General features: G+C 40.7%; 1 long non-coding RNA gene and 1 pseudogene across 1 annotated transcript; both read right to left on the reverse strand.

Moving 5' to 3' along the window:
- Positions 1–4,875: 4,875 nt before the first annotated feature.
- On the reverse strand, positions 4,876–5,680 carry LOC136354016 (uncharacterized). Its single transcript, XR_010737698.1, has 2 exons — positions 5,205–5,680; positions 4,876–5,112 (listed from the first exon to the last, which is right to left on the reverse strand). It is a non-coding gene; the product is annotated as an uncharacterized lncRNA (long non-coding RNA).
- Positions 5,681–7,059: 1,379 nt separating this feature from the next.
- Positions 7,060–14,537, reverse strand: LOC4350301 (probable beta-D-xylosidase 7; annotated as a pseudogene).
- Positions 14,538–20,295: the final 5,758 nt, after the last annotated feature.

Below are 20,295 nucleotides of genomic sequence, written 5' to 3' on the forward strand. Positions count from 1 at the left end.
AATAGGATCATCAATGGTCGCTTGATGAAGCATTCAACCTGATATATCCATCCTGCGGTTCCTGCTCTTCGTCTTAAATAATGAATTTAAGGTTATTAACTACTCAGGCCAAGATTAAAACTACCCTTTCAAAATGAATTCCTTTCATCTTCTTTATAATACATACAGTTTTCCATGTGAAAGCATATCACAATTAAAATTAAAATTATCTTCATGGGAAAAAACCCACAAATAGACATCATTCGCATTAAATCCATTAAACATCCTATAAATATTTCTAAACCGTTGTGTGGCACTCTTAAATTAGAGAAACATTAATCAATCATTGGTATTCACTTAAATCGATGGACACATTATTTTACGCCGTCATTAGATTTTTTTTTCTTTTGAAAAAAAAACATCTCAAACCATCTTCCCTCCCTCTCCATCCCTATAGGCATTAAATCACATAAACGCTATGCTAAGCTACTATTTGTCCTACTTAAATTAGAGAAAATCATAATAATCCGAGAAAAAAAATAAAACATTCAACCATTGGTTTTAAGTTAAACATGAATACAATATTTTAGGTCGTTAGATCAATCTTTTTTTTTAAAAAAAAATCCCAACACTCCCTTCATTCCTATCCATGTGTGGTGTGTTATTTTTCTATATTTTTTTTATCTCTTGACAATTAAAATTAAAATTACCTTTGTGCGCAAAGAAAAAGGCCAACGAAACTTCACCTATTAGGTATAGCCACCATATGTCTCTTATGATCTGTTTGAACTATCACATTATTTTTTTAAGTGAAATCAATAACTTAATAACCATATTTACTATATTTAAATGCTAAAAAAAGTTACATTCCACAACCCACATCCATATTGAGACATCCACTAAATATAAGAAAATACTAAAATTTCTTACTAAAAATAAAAAATATCCCACCTTATTTTTTTTATAAAACTGATAGAGCCATTACTTATATCCCGTTAGACATCTAACGACTTTCTATCTACTAAATTATTTTCTCTCTCAACATGTATATAGGAGCTATTCATCCATGCAATTTGATGTGGATGCTTTTATCAATAAATGATCTTAAAATGATCATAGCTTCTAAATTATATATGTGATCTATGAAGTTACGTGGCCAATTGAACATACCGATCATACTAAGAATATTGGTTGCACCAAGAAATCTTAACAGCAAAACAACCATGGAATCTTAACAGCAAAACAACCATGATGTTGCCTTAGCAATATACAGGCCAATTTTAGATAGTAATTAAAAGATCATGTCTATTTATTTCTTTTTGGTAAAACTTGCTATGGTACATCGTGAATTCCTAACATTTAGCATAGAACAATCTAGAAACGTGTTTTTGTTACATGACACTCCAGTTTAGTGGTAATTTGTGAAAAAAAAAATACTTTGACCTCTATTTTAAATTTTCATATTTAGAGAGATATAATTTAAAACGAATGCCTTTACCCCATGCCAGGTTGCAGGATCAACCCACTTATATTTTCATCCCGAATTGTAGATATCAAAACATTTCAAGAATGCTTTATAGTGTGGAATTCTCCCCCAAAAGTTAAAAAAGATGAAGATGAAAAGAAATGAAAATTGAACAAAATTTATCTAATTTTGATTTTTTTGCGGGGCTTAAAACCCATCCTAAATAGAAATATTTAAATATTTTGATAGGACTAATAAAATGGATATATCTAAAATTTCAAGCAGAATCTAACACACAAATGGACATTCATAGTAAACATATCTATTGTTTCGACACAAAATTTTATCATAAATTAAAAACTATACGGTTTAAAGTAATTTTATTTTATAATTTATATGTTGCAATGGTAGTTAGAAGAAAAATCATAACCATAGTTCAAAGTACATTAAATAAGTTTAATTTTAGTTTAGGATAAAGTAAAAGAATATTTTTGATAGAAAGCCACCCACGCATGGACATTCGTAATAAAATTTCACTCACATTAAATAAGATGCCCGCGCATATGCGCGGGCTACCTTCCTAGTTGCAAAAAATAGGAAAAGAAAATTGGACGTAATCAGCTTACCTAGCTTCGAGTTTTCCTTGTTCCACTTAAATACTACATCAGTTTTTTAAATAGATGATGCTGTCCATTTTTTATTACACATTTAATTATTCATCTTATTTAAAAGTTTTACATAATTATAATTTATTTTGTTGTGAGTTGTTTTATCACTTAAAGTATTTTAAGCATGATTTTATATTTTATACATTTACATAATTTTTTTAGAGTAAATTTCACAAAACGTTTTATGGTCCAAGTTGCAGAAACCATACACACTTTGACACTTAGCACTTAAGTACATATATTTTGGTAGTGTAGTTTCACAAAACTACACTATCAATGAATGGATTCACCTGTGAGATGACGTGGTTGTTCCATCTAGGATGAGAACGTGGTATCCTATTAATTTCGTGTGATGGCTAGTAATATGATGCCACATCCTCGTCCTAGGTGAAACAACCACGTCATGTCGTGGGTGAATCCATTCATTGATAGTGTGGTTTTGTGAAACTACACTACTAAAATATACGTACTTAAGTGCCAAGTGTCAAAGTGTGTGTGGTTTTCTGCAACTTAGACCACAAAAGGTGTAGTTTTGTGAAATTTACTCTTTTTTCTAATAAAACGAATGGTCAAACATGTCTTCATAACTTGATGGCATCATCTAATAAAAAACGAGTATCGTATGTGACAACTACACATAGCATTCCCCCTGAACTTTCAACGTTTTTAATTCACGGAACGATTTAAATGAGTGATTCTTACACTTCGAGGAAAGTTCATACAGTATTAATTAATTAGAAAATGTATGAATTACCCCCCTCCCCAACTATCACGGTCGATCGAATTACCCCCCATAACCATAAAACCAGACATCATTCACCCCAAACTATGTAAACCGGAAAAATCACCCCCCTGGCTCAATCCGCGGTGGTTTTTGTCCTACGTCGTAGTCCAGTCAGCAATTTCTTTTTTTTTAAAAAAAAGTCAATGGGCCCCACATGTCAGTCTCACCGTCTCTAACTCTCTCTATCCTATCTATTTCCCCAATCCCTCCCTTTCTTCTTCCTCCACTCAGCTCCATCACTAATCGGCGGCGGCGAGCTTATTGCGGTGGCGACGAAGAGGGGTCGAGGACGGAACCAGCTGAGTACAGTGGAGAGGGGCCAAGGACGGAGGCGGGCGAGGGCGCAGGCTACGCGGACGACGCGCTCTGCCTTTGCCTCCACCGTCGGTCTCTACCTCTGCCTCCACTGTCGGTCGCCCGAGCTTGCCGCTTCCATCGCGACCACCCGTGCTTGCTCGGCCGCCACCGTCGGCCACCCGAGCACACTTCGTCTCTGTCGTTAGCTTGTCGAGCTCGCTCTGCATCCGCTTCCATTGTCGGCCACTCGAGCTACTAGTCAAGCGGCGCCATGGTGGTTGGGGGCGGCAACAGCGAGAAGGAGGTTGGGGATAGGGATGGTGCAGGGGAGATTGGGGGTGGGAGTGGTGCGGTGGAGATTGTGGGTGGGGGCGGCGAACACGCAGTGAACGTGAGAGAAGGGGGAGAGGGATCAAGAATGTTGCTCCACCACTGCAAACTCCAACCTTGACCAAGCGAGGTCACTGGAGCTCGCTCCGCCTTGCCGCCTACCCAAGCGAGATCCACATCCGTTGCCAGCCACCTGAGAGAGAGCGTGCGCACAAGGGAGACTTGGAGGGATATGTATGACATGTGGGCCTAAAGATTTTTTTTTATTTTCTTTGCTGACTGGATTGCCACGTTGGTACCACGTATACAAGTTCAAGTCTAAACCACTAAGAACAAGAACAGTGCTCAGGGGGTTATTTGTCCAGTATGAATACTTGAGCGTGTAAAATATCTGGTTTTATGGTTTGGGCAGTAAATCGATCGACAATGATAGTTCAGGGGGTAATCGTACTTTTTCCTAATTAATTCCTCCATTTAGAGTACTTACTTCCTCCGTCGAAATATGATTAGCATAAAACTTCTAGACAGGAGGACCAAGGAAAATTATCAGCAGGTGGCTGGTGTCATTTAATCCACCTTGATTCATTTGGCCTTATTTTGTTAGGCTTAAACTTATTGGTTTAGACTTTAAGTAAGCTTTTTAGCTTATATGATATATAAGCCGATGAATTTATTCTCCTAAGTTTAGTGGTGAAGTATATATCTATCTCATATAAACCAAAAAGCAGCTCCTCCAATCTAGTTCAGTGTTAAAGTGGCTAATGGTTTAAGAAAACCAAAGACTTTTTGGCATATAGGCCTTAAAAAAAATGGCCTAATCATCCCCATCGAAGAAGCTGCATTTTGTCCTTTTTCTCCACTTCGGTGGATCTTGCATGTGTTACAGAAGGGAGAGGAACCAGTAACTTTTACTCAGCCGCATTATTGCATGCGAATATATTAACTGTGCCTACATTGAACGTATTAACAGTACTACAAAAACCATCGTTAGTGGCGGCCATTTTAGGTTTTCGCTGGCAGAAATCGCAACCGCCACAAAGTCAAGGCCAGTGAAAATGTAGATCTTCACTAGTGGTTAATTATCGATCGCCGGCGATAATCCATTTTCGCTGGCGGTCGTCTTAAGCCAGCCGCCAACAAAAATCCATTTTCGCTGGCGGTTGCCTTAAGACAGCTGCCAGCGAAACTGAATTATCGCTGGCGGGTTACAGGGACTAAACGCCAGTGTTAATGCTGGCCAAGTTTAAGAAAAACGACCGACGGAGCAACACCGCTCCGTCTGCCTCCGTCAACGCTCCACCATTCAAAAATTTCACAGAATTTTACCCAATCATTCAAAATAGCCCCAAAAATTTATATTAAAGAATTTTCATTCACCCAAGCATTCAAGCATCACAAAAATCAACACAATAGCATCACAAAAATCAACACAATAACAAAAAATTTGAAGTACCCTCGCCACCGCCGTTGCATCTCCTCCTTGGCTACATCGACGAGCGGGTCGCCTCGTTGGAGCTGGTCGTGCTGCTGCCTAGGCTCGCACCGCCGCATCTTCTCGTTCTTCCTCGCCCACAATGCCTTCGTCACTTCTGCGCATCCACCATCACCTCCACACATGGATTTCAGATTGCCGTGTCAACAAAAATGGCGAATTGAAGCGCAAGAACGGATGGGTGCTGACCTTGGAAGGTGATGAGATGGTAGATCTGGATGAGGAGTAGCTCCACTGGCATTGGGCTTGTCCCCCCGGGGCGGCGGTGGCCTTGTCCCCGCAGCAGATCCAGACTCCTAGCTGCGCGGTGGCGGCGGATCCGGCCTCCCCACCCGTGCCCGAGCGCCGCCAACTGCCGCGTTCGAGCTCCGCCGCCGCCCTCCCTGTTGCCCGCGCCTGAGCTCGCCGCCTCCCGTGCCAGCCCTCTCCTCCGCCCTCCCTTTCGCCCATGCCCGAGCTCCATCACCGCCCTCCCTGTTGCCCGCGACCGAGCTCGCCGCCGCCCGCGCCAGCCCTCTCCTCCGCCCTCCCTTTCACCCGCGCCCGAGCACGCCGCCGCCCGTGCCCGAGCTCGCTGCTCACGCCTGTGGATGGAGGGAGAGAGGGAGTGGAAGGAGGAGATAAGGTAGGTGGAGTGAAGGGAGGAGGAGATAAGGATGGGTAGGTGGAGCGATTTTTATTGCCGCGATTTTTTCAAGGGCTGGAGTGGCGCGGTCCCCGCTAGTGAAAAGATTTTTGCTGGCGGTAGGATAAGAGTTCCGTCAGCAAAAATAGGGATATTTTTCCAAGCGAACTTCTTAATCTATCGCTAGCGAAAACGGATTTTCGCTGTCGGTTCTAAACTCACCGCCAGCGAAAATAGATTTTTACTAGCGGTCCTAAACCCACTATCCCTCGTTAGAATTTTGCAAGCGGATTTCTTATATAACCGACAGTGAAAAAAATAGGATAATGCCATAAAAAATCGTTTTTCGAGTAATGTAAATCAGTATGCAAATCTCCTCCAAACAGCCTATTGTGATGATCAATTTGAAACTTTCGATTTTTTTACATGACCATCATGTTAGGATGGAGGGAGTAATATTTATTCAACGATACTATCTTTTGACGCAAATTTTCATATGCTCATATTCAGTGCTCATTTTCTATCAATATTTAGTTTAACCAAATAATGTATTCAAGACAATGCCAATATTCCATCACAGTACAAACAACACATATGGTCTTAATTACATGCCAATATAGATGTCTTGTAAAAATATGAAATATTTTTTGAGCTGTTTTCGCCTAGAAAATACAAATGCAGGCTGAAACACCATTTCCAGATGCGTTTGTTCTAACAAGTACTCCCTCCATTTCACAATGTAAGTCATTCTAGCATTTCCCACATTCATGTTGATGTTAATGAATCTAGATAAGCATTTCCCACATTACATGAATGTGGGAAATGCTAGAATGACTTACACTGTGAAACGGAGGAGGTAAGAACGAGCGTCTCTAAAAATGCATTTCCACCTCAGTATGTTACTTCCCCTGATATGAAAATGTATGATTTCCAGGCAGTTGGATAACAACTTTTAGAATGGTATTTTTGTCTTACGTAGAAAAAAAAAGGTTTTTTTAATTTTATTTTATTAGTCGTTTGAACTTTTTCCTAGTGAAACTTTGTTAAATTTGACCAAGTTTATAAAAAAAATTAACATATGTAAATTATCAACTAGTTTTATTAAATCTAGCATTGAATATTCAACACAAAACAAATATAATATGTATATTATATTTATTTTGTGTCAAAAATACTATTATATTTTTATATAAACTTAATTATACTTAAAAGGTTTTGACTATGAAAAAAATTCAAACAACTTGTATTATGAAACGGATTATATATCACAACTTCAATCATCAGCAGGCATATCAAAGAATGGAGAAGAACAAACGATAAGATTTATTGATCAATGCTAAATTAGCTTAACCAGCTAAAGAATTTACACCCACATCCACCTAATCTTTCGATTGTTTTTTTTTTCTAAAACCTATTCCTTCAACTCAACCGCCAAAGGCCAAAGCTGGTCTCCAACTCCTCATCCCCAACCATGAGAAAATGAGCCCCTCCATCGATCACCCTCTCGCCGTCCTCCCCCACCCAGCTGAAATGCTCGCACGGGCTCACCTCGAAGCTCACCATGGCCTTCTCCCCTACCTTGACATGCTGGCTCCGGAACCCGATCAGCTGCCTCGCCGGCCGGCCGCCGCTCGTGGTTGGCCACCGGAGGTACATGAGCACCGAGTGCTTGCCGTCCATGGGGCCGTGGTTCTGCACCTCGACCACCGCCGGGAAGACGAGCCGGCTGCACCTCTCGACGCCGATCTCCTTGACTAGGTAGCTGCTCATGCCACCGCCGTCGTCTCCGGCTCGCCTCGCCATAACTCCGGCGAGTAGGCTCAGGTTACCGGCGTTGGAGGTGGAGAAACTGGAGAACATGCGGCGAGAGAATTTGGAGTAGCTGAGGCCGTAGCCGAAGTTGTAGACGGTGTTGCCCTGGTAGAAGCGGTAGCTCCGGCCGGGATAGCCGGTGGCCGGGTCGGCGCGCATCCGCATGTCGGTCATGGGGACCTTGGTGAACTCCTCCGGGTACCACGTCACCGGCAGCCTCCCGCTGGGGTTGTGGTCGCCGAAGAGCACCTTGGCGATGGCGAGCCCGCCGGCCTGGCCGGGGTAGCCCGCCCACAGGATGGCGCCGATCTTGGGGTTGTCCTTGGCGAACGTGACGTCCACCGGCCCGCCGGTGAGGAGAACGAGGATCACCGGCCGCCTCGCCGCGTTCGCCACGGCGGTGATGAGGCCCTGCTGCTCGCCGGGGAGAAGCAGGCTCGTCCTGTCGAGACCATCCTGCTCCTGCTTCTGGCTCAGCCCCATGAAGAGGACCACGTGGTCCGACGAGCTCGCCAGCGCCGCCGCCTCGTTCGTCGCGGCGACCGCGCACGCCGGCGAGTCGCACCCGGCGAGGAACCTCGCGCGGTCGCCGAGGTACCCCTTGATCCCTTGCAGCGGCGTGGTGGTCTCGCACGGCGGGCCGAAGTAGTTGCCGTGGAGAGCGCCGAGGTTGTCGGCGTTGGGGCCGATCACGGCGAGGGAGGTGACCGCCGAGGGCTGGAGCGGGAGGGCGCCGGCGTCGTTCTTGAGGAGGACGATGCCGTCCTGCGCTGCCTCGAGGGCGAGGCTCTTGTGCGCTGGCGAGCACACGTCCGCGGCGCCGAGGTGGCCGTACACGGCGTTGCTCCTGGGGTCGCCGTCGAAGTGGCCGAGGCGCATGCGGACGGCGAAGAGGTTGACGAGGGCCCTGTCGATGTCCTTCTCCGTCAGGTTCCCCTTCTGGACTGCGGCCATGGCGTGCACCTGTGTGTAGTTCCCGCAGTTCACGTCCATTCCTGATAATTGCAACACGATTTCAGTTAAATTCATTGCCTAGAATCTAGGATTTTTAATTCCATACCTGGAGTTTTGTTAATGGAACGCTAAATTAACTGTCAAGGATTCACAGTATTGCAAATTTCGCAACAATATTGGTACATTGTGAATTTCCCGGCACAATTCATTGCAGAGATTTGTTCCGGGCCAGCAAAAAGTACCTCGAGGTATCGGTACCTTACGGTACTAAATCGTTTCTGACCGTTGGATCTAGCTGGACAGGATTTGTATTGTTAGATCCAATGATCATAAATGATTTGGTACCATGAGGTACTGGTATCTGAAGGTACTTTTTGTTGGATCGGAACAAATCTCAGCTTTAAACAGGGTTCAATATTGCGAGAAGGGAAAAGGGGATATAGATCCAAAAAATTGTCGTTGTCTTGAAAATTCTAAGTTATTTTTACATAACTAGAAAGAAAGCCCGCGCATATGCGCGGGCATCTTATTTATTATTTATAGAAATAATGCTATTAGAATTATGTCATATCTCATCCAATAGATATAAGAAATTATAGATTTTGTCTCATAATAACAAAAATCTATATTGTGAAATAGACCGTAATCTTTAATATAAATGATAAGAATGTCTCAGATTAAAAAAATCGCTTTTGTCCAGGTTATATGTAAACTTGCCTATTATCACCATTAATTTTATCATTGCTCTTAAAAGGTAGATATCTTTTTAATAAATAAAACTTCATTTGTACCACCAAAATAAGCTTAATACATCATTAATACAAAAAACGTTCATTTCCACTACATACTTAAATATTTATGTCAACACTTATTTCTAAATCTATGAATAAATATCTAAAACTACCGCGCTTCTATTGGTTTATACGATAACACCATTAAAAAATAGACATGAAATGCCCCCTCTAATGGGTGGAACCATCAAGGCTTTATTTATCCACTGCCTTCAAGCATGGGTCGAGATAGTCATGCCTCATAGCTAGTATGGAGCATTATTTTAATTAATCCTAGTTTGCTATCGGCACCCTTAAAGAAGATTGTATTAGTAAGTGAGAAGTTCAGCACTATTATCAATTGTGGCCTCCTCTGGGCTTGCTTTAACTCAACCATATGTGTGCCCCCTACTATACTTGTGGTAGCTTAGCAAGCTTTGTTATTCATGCTCTGCCCAGTGCCCTTCAGGGAAACAAAGAGAAGATGGATGTGATGAAAATAGTTCTTCATTTCTTCCCGTAAAAAAATAATTTTTTTATGTTTTGTGTAGACATGATTTGTTTATGGTGTTAAGTAGTACTTCTTAATTTTTTATGTTAGAGATACAATGTAATCTTTAGAAATGAGTGAGATTGATCATTAAACATATATGTAGCTAAACAAACATGTGACCGTGATAATCTTTAAAGTATCATATCATTGTATATATTTTGACAAAGATCTAAATTTTAACATCCGGTTTGTTTTTGGCACCTACTGTTAATAATTACATGAGACACCTTTACTAATTCTAAAAATGTATTTATTTTTCCAAATTATTTATAATAACTAATTAGATGAAGTGCACTTATAGTTATATCAGTAGGGTGTATAGCGTACATTCATCAATTATCACATCTGTCCAACATATTATAATTTCTCAACTATAAGAAAATAAGAAAATATATCATGAGTAGTTTTATGTACATGTTATAGGATTGTTCATTTGTTACCAAACTTATTTGGCAAAGAAAAAACGTAAATGACCATATTTTTTGTGATAGATTAAGGAGTTGTATTATGGCAAGATCATTGCCTGGGCATACCAATCAAATAATTCTGAAAAATCCAAAAAATTGAGAATCTTAATCTCACAAAAATTAAAATAAAATTAGATGTAATTGACAAACTATAATGTTGTTTCATTTTCATGCATGTAGATTTCAGTTAGTGTTATATAATTATCAAGTGATATTTGACCATAAAATACAATGTGAAATTATTTCAAAAATTATCATGACATTAATTATTATATGTCACCAAAATGATTTGAAAAAGTATTTTGATATTAATTATTATGTGTCCGCTCCATGGGTTGTAATGTATTTAGCACTATAATATAACTATGATAAATCGTCAACATTTGAATAGACCTGATTATAAGTTGACTATATAATTTAAAAATGGGTCTTTAAACACATTTAATTTGTTTTTATATTAATGTAGTTTAACTTGCATATTTAATACTGTAGAATCCTATTATGAAAAACGTCTATATGTTTTCGAAGGTTCTACCAACTTATATATATATTTTTTCGGGGCTTTATAGCTTTATTATCTTATGTATGTATGTTTCTTTTTTTTCTATTGAATATTTGATAAATAGTTTCTCTCATATACACAGGAGATTAAGAGGAAATGGGCTAATCTAATGATCTAAAATAATGGGTCCATTATTTTAAAATAAAAATTGACAGCAAAATTATAGAGTGCCACGTGGCAATCTAAGAGTGCTTGTTGAAACACCACATGATCATATTTGTTGAGTAATAAATTTTGTTTTTGTAGTATAGAAAGTCATATTTTGAAAAGACCGTATATTTTTCTTTCTATCGATGTACATATATTTTGTTCTGGTCTTATGGATTTTCTTTTCACTCATGCATAAGTACGTATCTTTTCAAGTGAACAATATCTAAAGTTTTTTCTGTTTGATGGTTTTTTATCGTACTTACATACTCTTATATATGTATTTTATGGGCTTTATAGCTTTATTATCGTACGTATATTTCTTTCATTGTTTTGTTTCAATCGAACATCCGGTAAACAATTTCTCTCATATACATAGGAAATTAACAGTAAGCGAACTAATCTAATAATCTAAAAATAGGTCCATCATTTTAAAAGAAAATTGATAGCGAAATTATATAGTGCCATGTGGCGGTAAGAATGTTTGTAGGAACACCACATGACCATATCTGTGGAATAAATTATATTATTATAGTAAAAAAATCATATTTTTTTTCTACCTATGTACATAAAATATAGGGTCTTGTAGCTTTTCTTATTATTAGGGTCATATATTTATAATTTTATTATTATTATGATATATATTTTTTGCTATTTTTTTCAAGTGAACAGTTTCTTTTTCCTGTTTTATAGTTTTTTTATCGTACGTAAGTACGTTCTTTTTTAAAATGAACAGTCCTAAAGGTGCCTTTAGTGCTTTCCAAGTACGTACGGATGGTTTATTTTTTCCGGTATAAACGACATCTATGCACAGGACATGATATATTAAGAGGAAGCAAAATTTAATTTAATGGTCTAAAATAACGGGTCCACCAATTAAATGAAAATCGACGGTGAGATTAGAAAGTGCCACGTGGCGGCATAGGAGTGTTTATAGGGTGCCACGTGGCGGCTCGAGAGCGTTTTTAGGAAGTTTAATAGACTTTTAGTATATAATAGAAATAGATAGATATGGATAAAATGTTCAATTTCCGGTAATTTCTTATCGCGGTGGAAATTTCAATATTGAACATTTGCTTCAAAGTGATGATAGATTGGAGTATATTTAGCTGTAACTTGATCAACATTATTTACAGGACATGCAGAATGAACTTACCAACCTTGATAGAAACAGCAACTGTATCCTCTGGCGATAACGTGTAGTGATGCGCGTCGCGTATAGTAGCCACCGCATCACAGTCCGAAGCAACATACCTGAGTATGCATGTGTAAACGATATATGAGAATAAACGTCCAGTTTTTTTTTTCATGAAAGAATTAATAATTCTACACAGGTGATCATGGACAAAATGTACAGAAACTATATAATAAATGAGACATATATTTTGACAAAGTTATAAAATGACATGGATCGATCGATCGTACCCGTTCATTCCCCATTCCTGTCTTACTTTCTTGGTGAGGAGATCGGAGCTGGCACAGGCAGGGACGCCATTGATGCTGTTGTAACCACACATGATGCAGGTCGCCTTCCCTTCCGCTACGCAGCTCTTGAACGGCGGGTTGTAGGTGTCCTCAAGATCCTGGAGAGTCACCTGCATATATATGCGCGAACCTCACGTCGTAACTAACACCCGTTATCAATCAAAACATAGCTTATATATACTCAAGAAAAACCATCCACACATGTAGAGCAGGGAAAACAAAAGTAAGGCCACATGAGTAGTCTAGTATTGAAAAAACAAAAATAAAAAGGAAAAATAAGAGAATGGTATGACCGGATAAGCCCACTTCCATCAGGTAGGGAAGCCCAAAAGAGAGAAATACGCCGGCCCAAAAAAATAATCAAACGCACGCACAAGAGGAAATCAGGCGGAAATGGGCCTCATTGCCTGGTCCTTATTGTGAGGGCCCACGCACGCAACTGACCGCGAAATAGCCTTTTTCGTAAGGGCCATGTTTTTTCTCCACTTGAGAGGATGTCTCCCCACTTTTCCCCGTACTCGCTCCGTCCTAAAAAAGATAAACCCTGGGTTTAAATCTGGACACGCATCATATCTAGATTCAAACCCAGGGTTTGTCTTTTTTAGGACGAAGGTAGTATGCCACAAAAAGTTAAAAAAAAAAGTACGAAAACCTTTGACAAGTTCCTAATGGGCGTGTGCGCGCTAGCTCGCTAGCTGCCTAACTCTGCGCACGCACCCTATCTCGCTTCTCCTAGCGCTAATAACGCTGATTAACATCGATAACGTTAATGAGCGCTAATGATAATTATTAGTATTATTTTTTAAAAAAATAATACATAAATAGACTTTTAACTCAGATTTGGAAAACTTTCAACTCGGATTTGAAACTTTCAACCCAGATTTCAAAACTTTCGACTCAGATTTGAAAACTTTCAACTCAAATTTAAAAACTTTCAACTTAAGATTTGAATACTTTCAATTTATTTTTTTTTAAAAAAGTTCAACTTAGATTTTGAAACTTTCAAATCTAAATTTGAAAAAATGAAGTCAAATTTGAAAACTTTCAAATCAGATTTAAAAACTTTTAACTAAATATTTGAAAACTTTCATATCAAAATTCAAAAATTCAACTCAAATCTTAAAATTTTTCAACTCAAATTCAAAACTTTCAACTAAAATTAAAGACGAAAGATTCAATTCTAAAATAAAAAAATCATGAAAAAAGAAAAAAAGAAAAAAAACACGGAAATTGGCTTTTTCGGGGAAATAATACAGACGTGGACGCCGTCGCATACGCACCAGCCAGCACTGGGCCATATGGGCCTAAAACACGCGCCGCCAACGCGTGCACGCGAATTAGCTATCGTGGTTATCATAAGTTGGGCCAAGATCCAAATAGGTTTAGTTTGAGTGTTCGACATCACACAAGGGCGGAATCACCTTTGAATCGTAGTTGTACCGCACGACATTGTTCCAGTAGTCGAGGTCGTACGCCGTGGCGTGCTTGCAGCACGCGGACGCCTCCCCGCCGATCCCCTGCAGCCCCGTCACGAACGCCACGGCGTACCTGCTCGCCGTGACGGGGTCCTCGCCGGGCGTCTCCTGGCCGCGTCCCCACCTCGGGTCCCTGAAGATGTTCACGTTGGGGGACCAGATGGTCAGCCCGTTGGCCTGCCCGAGGTTGTACAGCGCCCGCGCCTCCGCGCCCACGGCCTCGCCGACGCGCCGCCACAGCCCGGCGTCGAACGCCGCCGCCGTGAGGATCACCTGCGGGAAGCTGGTGACGGCGCGGACGGTGCCGTTGAAGCGGATGCCGCGGCCCCAGATGGAGAGGCCGTGGAGCCCCTCCGACCACCACTCGTACGCCGGCACGCCCAGCCGCGCCACGCCCGCCGCGCGGTCGCCGAGCTGGGACACCTTCTCGGCCAGCGTCAGGTTCGCCACCAGGTCCGCCGCCCGCTGCTCCGCCGTCAGCCACGCGTCGCAGAACCGGTGCGGCTGCTGCTGCTGGCCCTGCGCCGCCAGCGACGACGACGGCGGCGGCGGCGGCCCGCACGAGTACGGCGGCTCGTCGGCCATGGCCACGCGCGGCTACACCGGAAGAATTAGCAGGAGGAGTACCAGAGCTACGGCCATGGCGGCAGCGATGCGGAAGGCGGCGGCCATGTCGATGAAGTGAAGAGGTGAGGTTTCTTGATGCATGCTTAAATAGGCGGCCGTGGCCAATGGCTAGACGCCACGTGTGCTAGTCATGCTAGCTGTTAATTTGGATGTACATGCCTGCATTCTGTCTGGTTCATTTCTTTTAGCAAGTATAGTAGGATAGCCGTTTCCAAATCATTCGAATTAATTGTGTGATAAAATGATTCCAAGTATAGGAGCATAGTACTGTTAGCATTTAGCTGGAATTTTTGTTTTAAGTTGATCCGTGGCTTGATTTATTCAATTTTTCGTACTGGCAAGGATCTTGTAGTAAATGCAAGATTACAGTAGCTGGATGCATACACATTTGTTGATACGTGCTATAGCTGTCCAGATAACGTTAAAGTGCTAGAATCAAAAGCGAGGAAGGACTATAATGGTTAAAAAACTGTTTAAGACTGCTCGATCTCTAATGGTTAAAAAATATATGCCTGAGATCTCACTCAACTTACCTATAGGTTCAAGATTACGAATCATATAGATTTACCCAAAACGATTTGGAGGCTCGAAACATATACTTCACTAAACACGTAAATGGTACATTTCAAACTGTTAGAAACTAACGGTTTAAGAGACCAACCATAACACAAGAGAGCACCCCCATGTGACAAGAATAGGTATGGCGGCTGACCTAAGTACCCATTGGAGTAGACCCAACCCATGCATCCTCCTCTCCGTACTAGGATCATCTGACGTAAAGTCGGACCAACGAGGTCATCAACATGTGTGCCTGATCGTCCATGGCCCACATGTCAGTGACCACATCAGTGGGAAGTTCACATCTCATCACCTTCTCTAGGAACAGTGTTTCAAATTGTTGTATAGTAAGAAGAAAGGCGAATGGTGCTTATATTTGTGGACTTATGAGCCAACAAATTGGTTGATTTACTAGGGCATTGTGGTGCAACATGTTGAAATTATAAGCACATAATGATTTAATTTATTCCATAAATAAATCATGACATTGCAGATGTAAACTAGATTGAACGCATCATTAGATCTACACATGTAAACTAAGCAGTAAAACATGAACAGATCAAATATGTGCAACATGCCAATTTTGCGGACCATTCGACGCGTACGTCGTGCATGCGCGCCGCCTGCCCGCCCAGGCGAGGCGAGCGAGCGCGCGCGTGTGTTTCCCCTCTTCTCTCCACCACACATGCTTCAAGTGGCTAGGAGGGCATCCTCCCTCTTAAGGAGGTCCCCTCTCCTAGAAAAGCAAGGTGGTACTAAACTCCACATGCATGCCATCCCATGAGGTGGGCTTTTGTGATTTTCCAAAGAATTAATCTTCGAATGGGCCTTAGCCCATCTATTAATTCCAACACAACATGTGCGAGTGCCTTTCCACAAGACCACAAGGGCGATGTGCGAAGTGGCAAAACATTGCGCCCATGAACCCAGCCGGTGGATTCACCCTAATGCTGTTATCCTTGTTGGGCGGACACACCCATTAGGAAGGAATGGGTCGATCGGCCCAGTTACAGTTCGTGGCACTTCACTACACATTTGAACCTATTTTCTAGTCCTATGCCTATCATATTAGTCCTATGCCTATCATATTAGTGGCCAGCCCACCATCAGCCCATCAAGTATTTCAAATAGGAATAAAAACGGTGGCGGAAATTACCGACCGATAGTATTGTTTCTGTATAAGTAGTGTCATTTTACACAATTTTAGATTTTGGTTTTCTTTTTCTTTTTTAGCATAACATTATATAGTCTACACTAAATAGTTAAATTGCTAAGTATGAAAATCAGTTTTGAAATAATGATGTTATTTTAGACCATTTTCAACCATAATTCGAGGTATCATTCCTCCATCGTCATTTCATCTTCGTGGCTATGCTCACCTGCTCACATATCTGACTTTGATGTTTGTCCGTCTGTTCATCATTGCTTGTGTGTGTTGTCTCGTACGTCGGACAATGGTACCCTAACGAGCATCCAACTAGCAAGGGCTATCCCTTGCTAGAGGGCACCCTATCTATAATTTAAAGATCCGTTCGCCTTGTTGTTGCTGCGTTTCACTTTAACATTAAGTTAAAAGCATAGTAAAAAAAACCCGGATCGATCACTAAACCGCTCAAGCACCTATATCACCGGGTCACCGGTCCAACTGCTAGTTCGTCCGGTCCAATTGCTGAACCGGAAGAGGTTTATTTAGCAAGCTAGCTGGTCGGTAGTGGTGCTCAGTTTCCATCTTGGCAGTGAGAGTTCACTCCCTCCCTGAGCCGGTCTGGGTGAAAACGGTACGGAAACTTTCCGGATTCCAGACCTAATTTTGAAAATGGAATCTGTCGGTCGGAATTTTTTTAGAAACGGAAACGAATTTGGAAAGATTTTCTCGGAAACGGAATCGAAAATGATAAGGGCAGTTTCCGTCGGAATTCAGAATCGGTCGGAAAATTTCCAGAAATTTTCTCGGAATTTCTAGAAACTTTCTTGGAATTTCCAAAAATTTTATGACTGAAATACCCTGGATTCTTTTTTAAGCAGTGAATGAATAGTGAATACCATGGTGTTTGTCTGTTATTATTTTAAAAACTAGTAAGGTAGCCCGCACAGTTGCGCGGGCATCTTATTTAAATTTTGATATTAGGATTTTGAATATTATGACTTTGTCTCTCAGTGAAAGAATTTGAATGTTCCTTTATAACACATGATTGAAAAAAAAGTAAGAAGGCCGGAAACATGTTAGAAATGCATGTGTAAAACAGCGAATAAACAAATTTTGGACAGTAAACGAATTTTGTAAAGAGTACAGAAATAACATGAATTTTAAAATTTGTTAACCCACATAGATGAAATCATCATCTTTCATTGCATAAATAAACTGCAGTTAACCAAACAATCTTTCCGTTAGCAGCTTGATTTTCTCGATCCCATGCGGAGGGAAAAAACATACGCATGCATCTTATTACTATTTTATTAATTTTATTTGCTATAGAGATATACCGCAACTTTTTAGATATCAGCTAATCGTTATGTGCACCGTGCATGGATACCTTGTAAGAAATATGATTTAGGGATTAGTAGATAGTGGTAGTGTGGATATACCTCATAATAATTGATCAAGTATATTGTATACTACATATTAAGCGTTTTAGTAGCTCTCTAAAGAATTTATCAGAGTGGCTACTCCCTTATCCTATATATCTATAAAGTTCATTCCCAATAAGTATAGCTAATGCTAATTCTCTCTTCTCTCATGAAGCCACAACACCTCAATTGTTTTTAGCCCTTGGATGATTCATCAAGGGTGCAAATTGCATCTCTTCTCCGCAAAAGCCACACCATACAACTCAACCATTTATAACTTTTGAATAATTGATGAAGGTACAAAATATACAAGCACATGAAAGAAAATCATATAGTAAATCAGATATTTTTTTCTACTACTCATATCTACTATTTTATCACACAATTCTCCTACAGCAATGTACGTGCCATCTAGTTCATAGTGAGAACGTTTCCCAGACTGCTAAACGTGTTATATTTTGTCTTTTTCTGATAATTTCTATTATTTTCTCTAATTTATTATAGTACCATGTACAAATTTAAGAGTGTTCATAAGATGTTTAATGGACTTAAACTTTCCTATGTTTATTTTTGCATGGTATCAGTAGGATATGAATTTTTTCAACATACTTACTATAATGTATTCGTGCAAATTAAAGGACGGTATAGTGATGCAATCAATAGGAATCCCAATCGCACACTTTTTTTACTATAATCCAAAGGAGGTTTAAATTTTAATTTTAAATCCCAACTATAGTTTTGAGCTGAGTTCAAACTTTTTAACAGTGTATTGCTCTTTTGGATTTCACAAAGAAAACAAAACGAAAGAGAGGAACGTGGGACCTGCGTGGGTACATACTTATTTACACCTAGAAGTGGGGACTTTTAGAGATAAATTAAATTGGTAGTTTTTTAAGATAGATTCAATGCATGGATAAAACAATGGTCTAGCAAAATAAATGAAAACCAACGGTTAAATGCAGTTTTTCTTAGAATTTATGTGATTTATTATAGCGCCACGTGGTAGTGAAAGAGCAATTATGCCCCTGGTGGGTTTTGGTTTATTGATGACAAACGATTAAGGGACTAATGTATTTATTGAGTGTATAAGCAAGTGATTAGTCCGATGAAGAAGCTAGGAAATGGACTTATCGATGGATGAGAATTAAAGAGAAGATATTGAAGATGCGGGTATGAAGTGACTACCTATGGCAAGACGGTGAAGCACAAGCGACGCTCAGCTGCGATGGACCATGCGGTGGTGAAGGGCAAGCAAGGGGATTGGTGCCGGCGAACCGAAACCGATGGTGAAGGGCGAGTGAAGACTATGTCGTGATGAACCGTGCGAGGCCACTTGAAGCCATGGATTATCCGCATTAATCATTGGAGAAATAGAAGATGAAATGTCAAAGATCAAGAAGATGAGATCTTCCCAATGATCAAATGACCTTGACGTTGGTAACCCTCCAAGTGAAGAAACGATATGATGTGAAGGTACTCCTATTGGTATAACTTTGCTTTATAAATTTGAGTTTAGGATGCCGTACTATTAAGAGGGATACCACATGCATATAATTGGTTGAATACTAGTGCTCAAAATGCTTCATCTTTGTGTGAGTTGAAAAACCTAAGCCAAAATTTCAATCTCGAGTTGTTTCACTTGTCACAACAGTTACACCGGGTTTCTTTGCAAGTTTTCATAATCTCTTGAAGGTTTTGGACCATTTTTTATGTTGGGTTTGATAGCCCACAAAACTAGCTTTCCATAGAGTCCAAGATCTTCGAAATCGGAGTTCGGAGTAAAAAGTTATTGCAGTTTTACTTGAGCAACATCAGAGTATCCGATTTGAAATCAGACTATCCGATGTATCGGACTATCGAACTTCACTCTCTGCCTTTGTTTGAAAAATCCTTTCGAGTGAGTTTTTCTATGTGTCGGAGTATCCGATGTTGGATCAGATAGTCCGATGATACAGAGACTCCGAAATTTCATGGAACTTGAGTCTCTGTTTCAGGACGATGTTTTTGCTTCTAAAATATCAGATACTCCGATTTAACATCAGATAGTCTGATGTCTCGGAAAGTCTGAAATTTCATGGAACTTCGTTCTCTATTTCTCATAGCCTTGGAGGTTTAAAATATCGGACTATCCGATGTGGGCTGAAAGTTTCCCCTCCAACGGTCACATTTTGGGGGGATCTATATAAACCCCCCACCAACCCTTTTCTAGGGTTGCCCAAACTGATTTCATTCCAATCTTGCTTTGGGTTGAGCTTTGTGCTAAGTGCTTTGGATTTTTGAGCTCTCTCCCTCTCTATCTCAAATCCCCCTTGTTCTTTGTGACTTTGATCTTTGTGTGTGGATTTGGAGTTTGGGAGCCTAGTGTGTGTTTCTTTTGATCTTGAGCACTAGGATTTGTCTATGAGTTGTGTGGTGTTTATTACTCTTGGAGGTTGAGGACTCCTAGACGGCTAGGTGTCGTTCTTGGGCCACCGATCTACGTGTGGTTGGCCAAGAGAAGTTTGTGAAAGCCGGATCTCGTCTCCGCAAGGAAAGAGATAATCTGAGTGGAAGGAGGAGTGCATTTGTGCAACCTCACGAGGATAGGGTTGAAAAAGATCCGGCTCTTTACGAGCCCCTCAATGGAGACTAGAATTCCCTCAAGGATTTGAACTCCGGGACATACATCGGCACGTAA

The sequence above is a fragment of the Oryza sativa genome, chromosome 11 (assembly GCF_034140825.1).
Source record: "Oryza sativa Japonica Group chromosome 11, ASM3414082v1".
In the NCBI taxonomy this organism is placed as follows: Eukaryota; Viridiplantae; Streptophyta; class Magnoliopsida; order Poales; family Poaceae; genus Oryza; species Oryza sativa.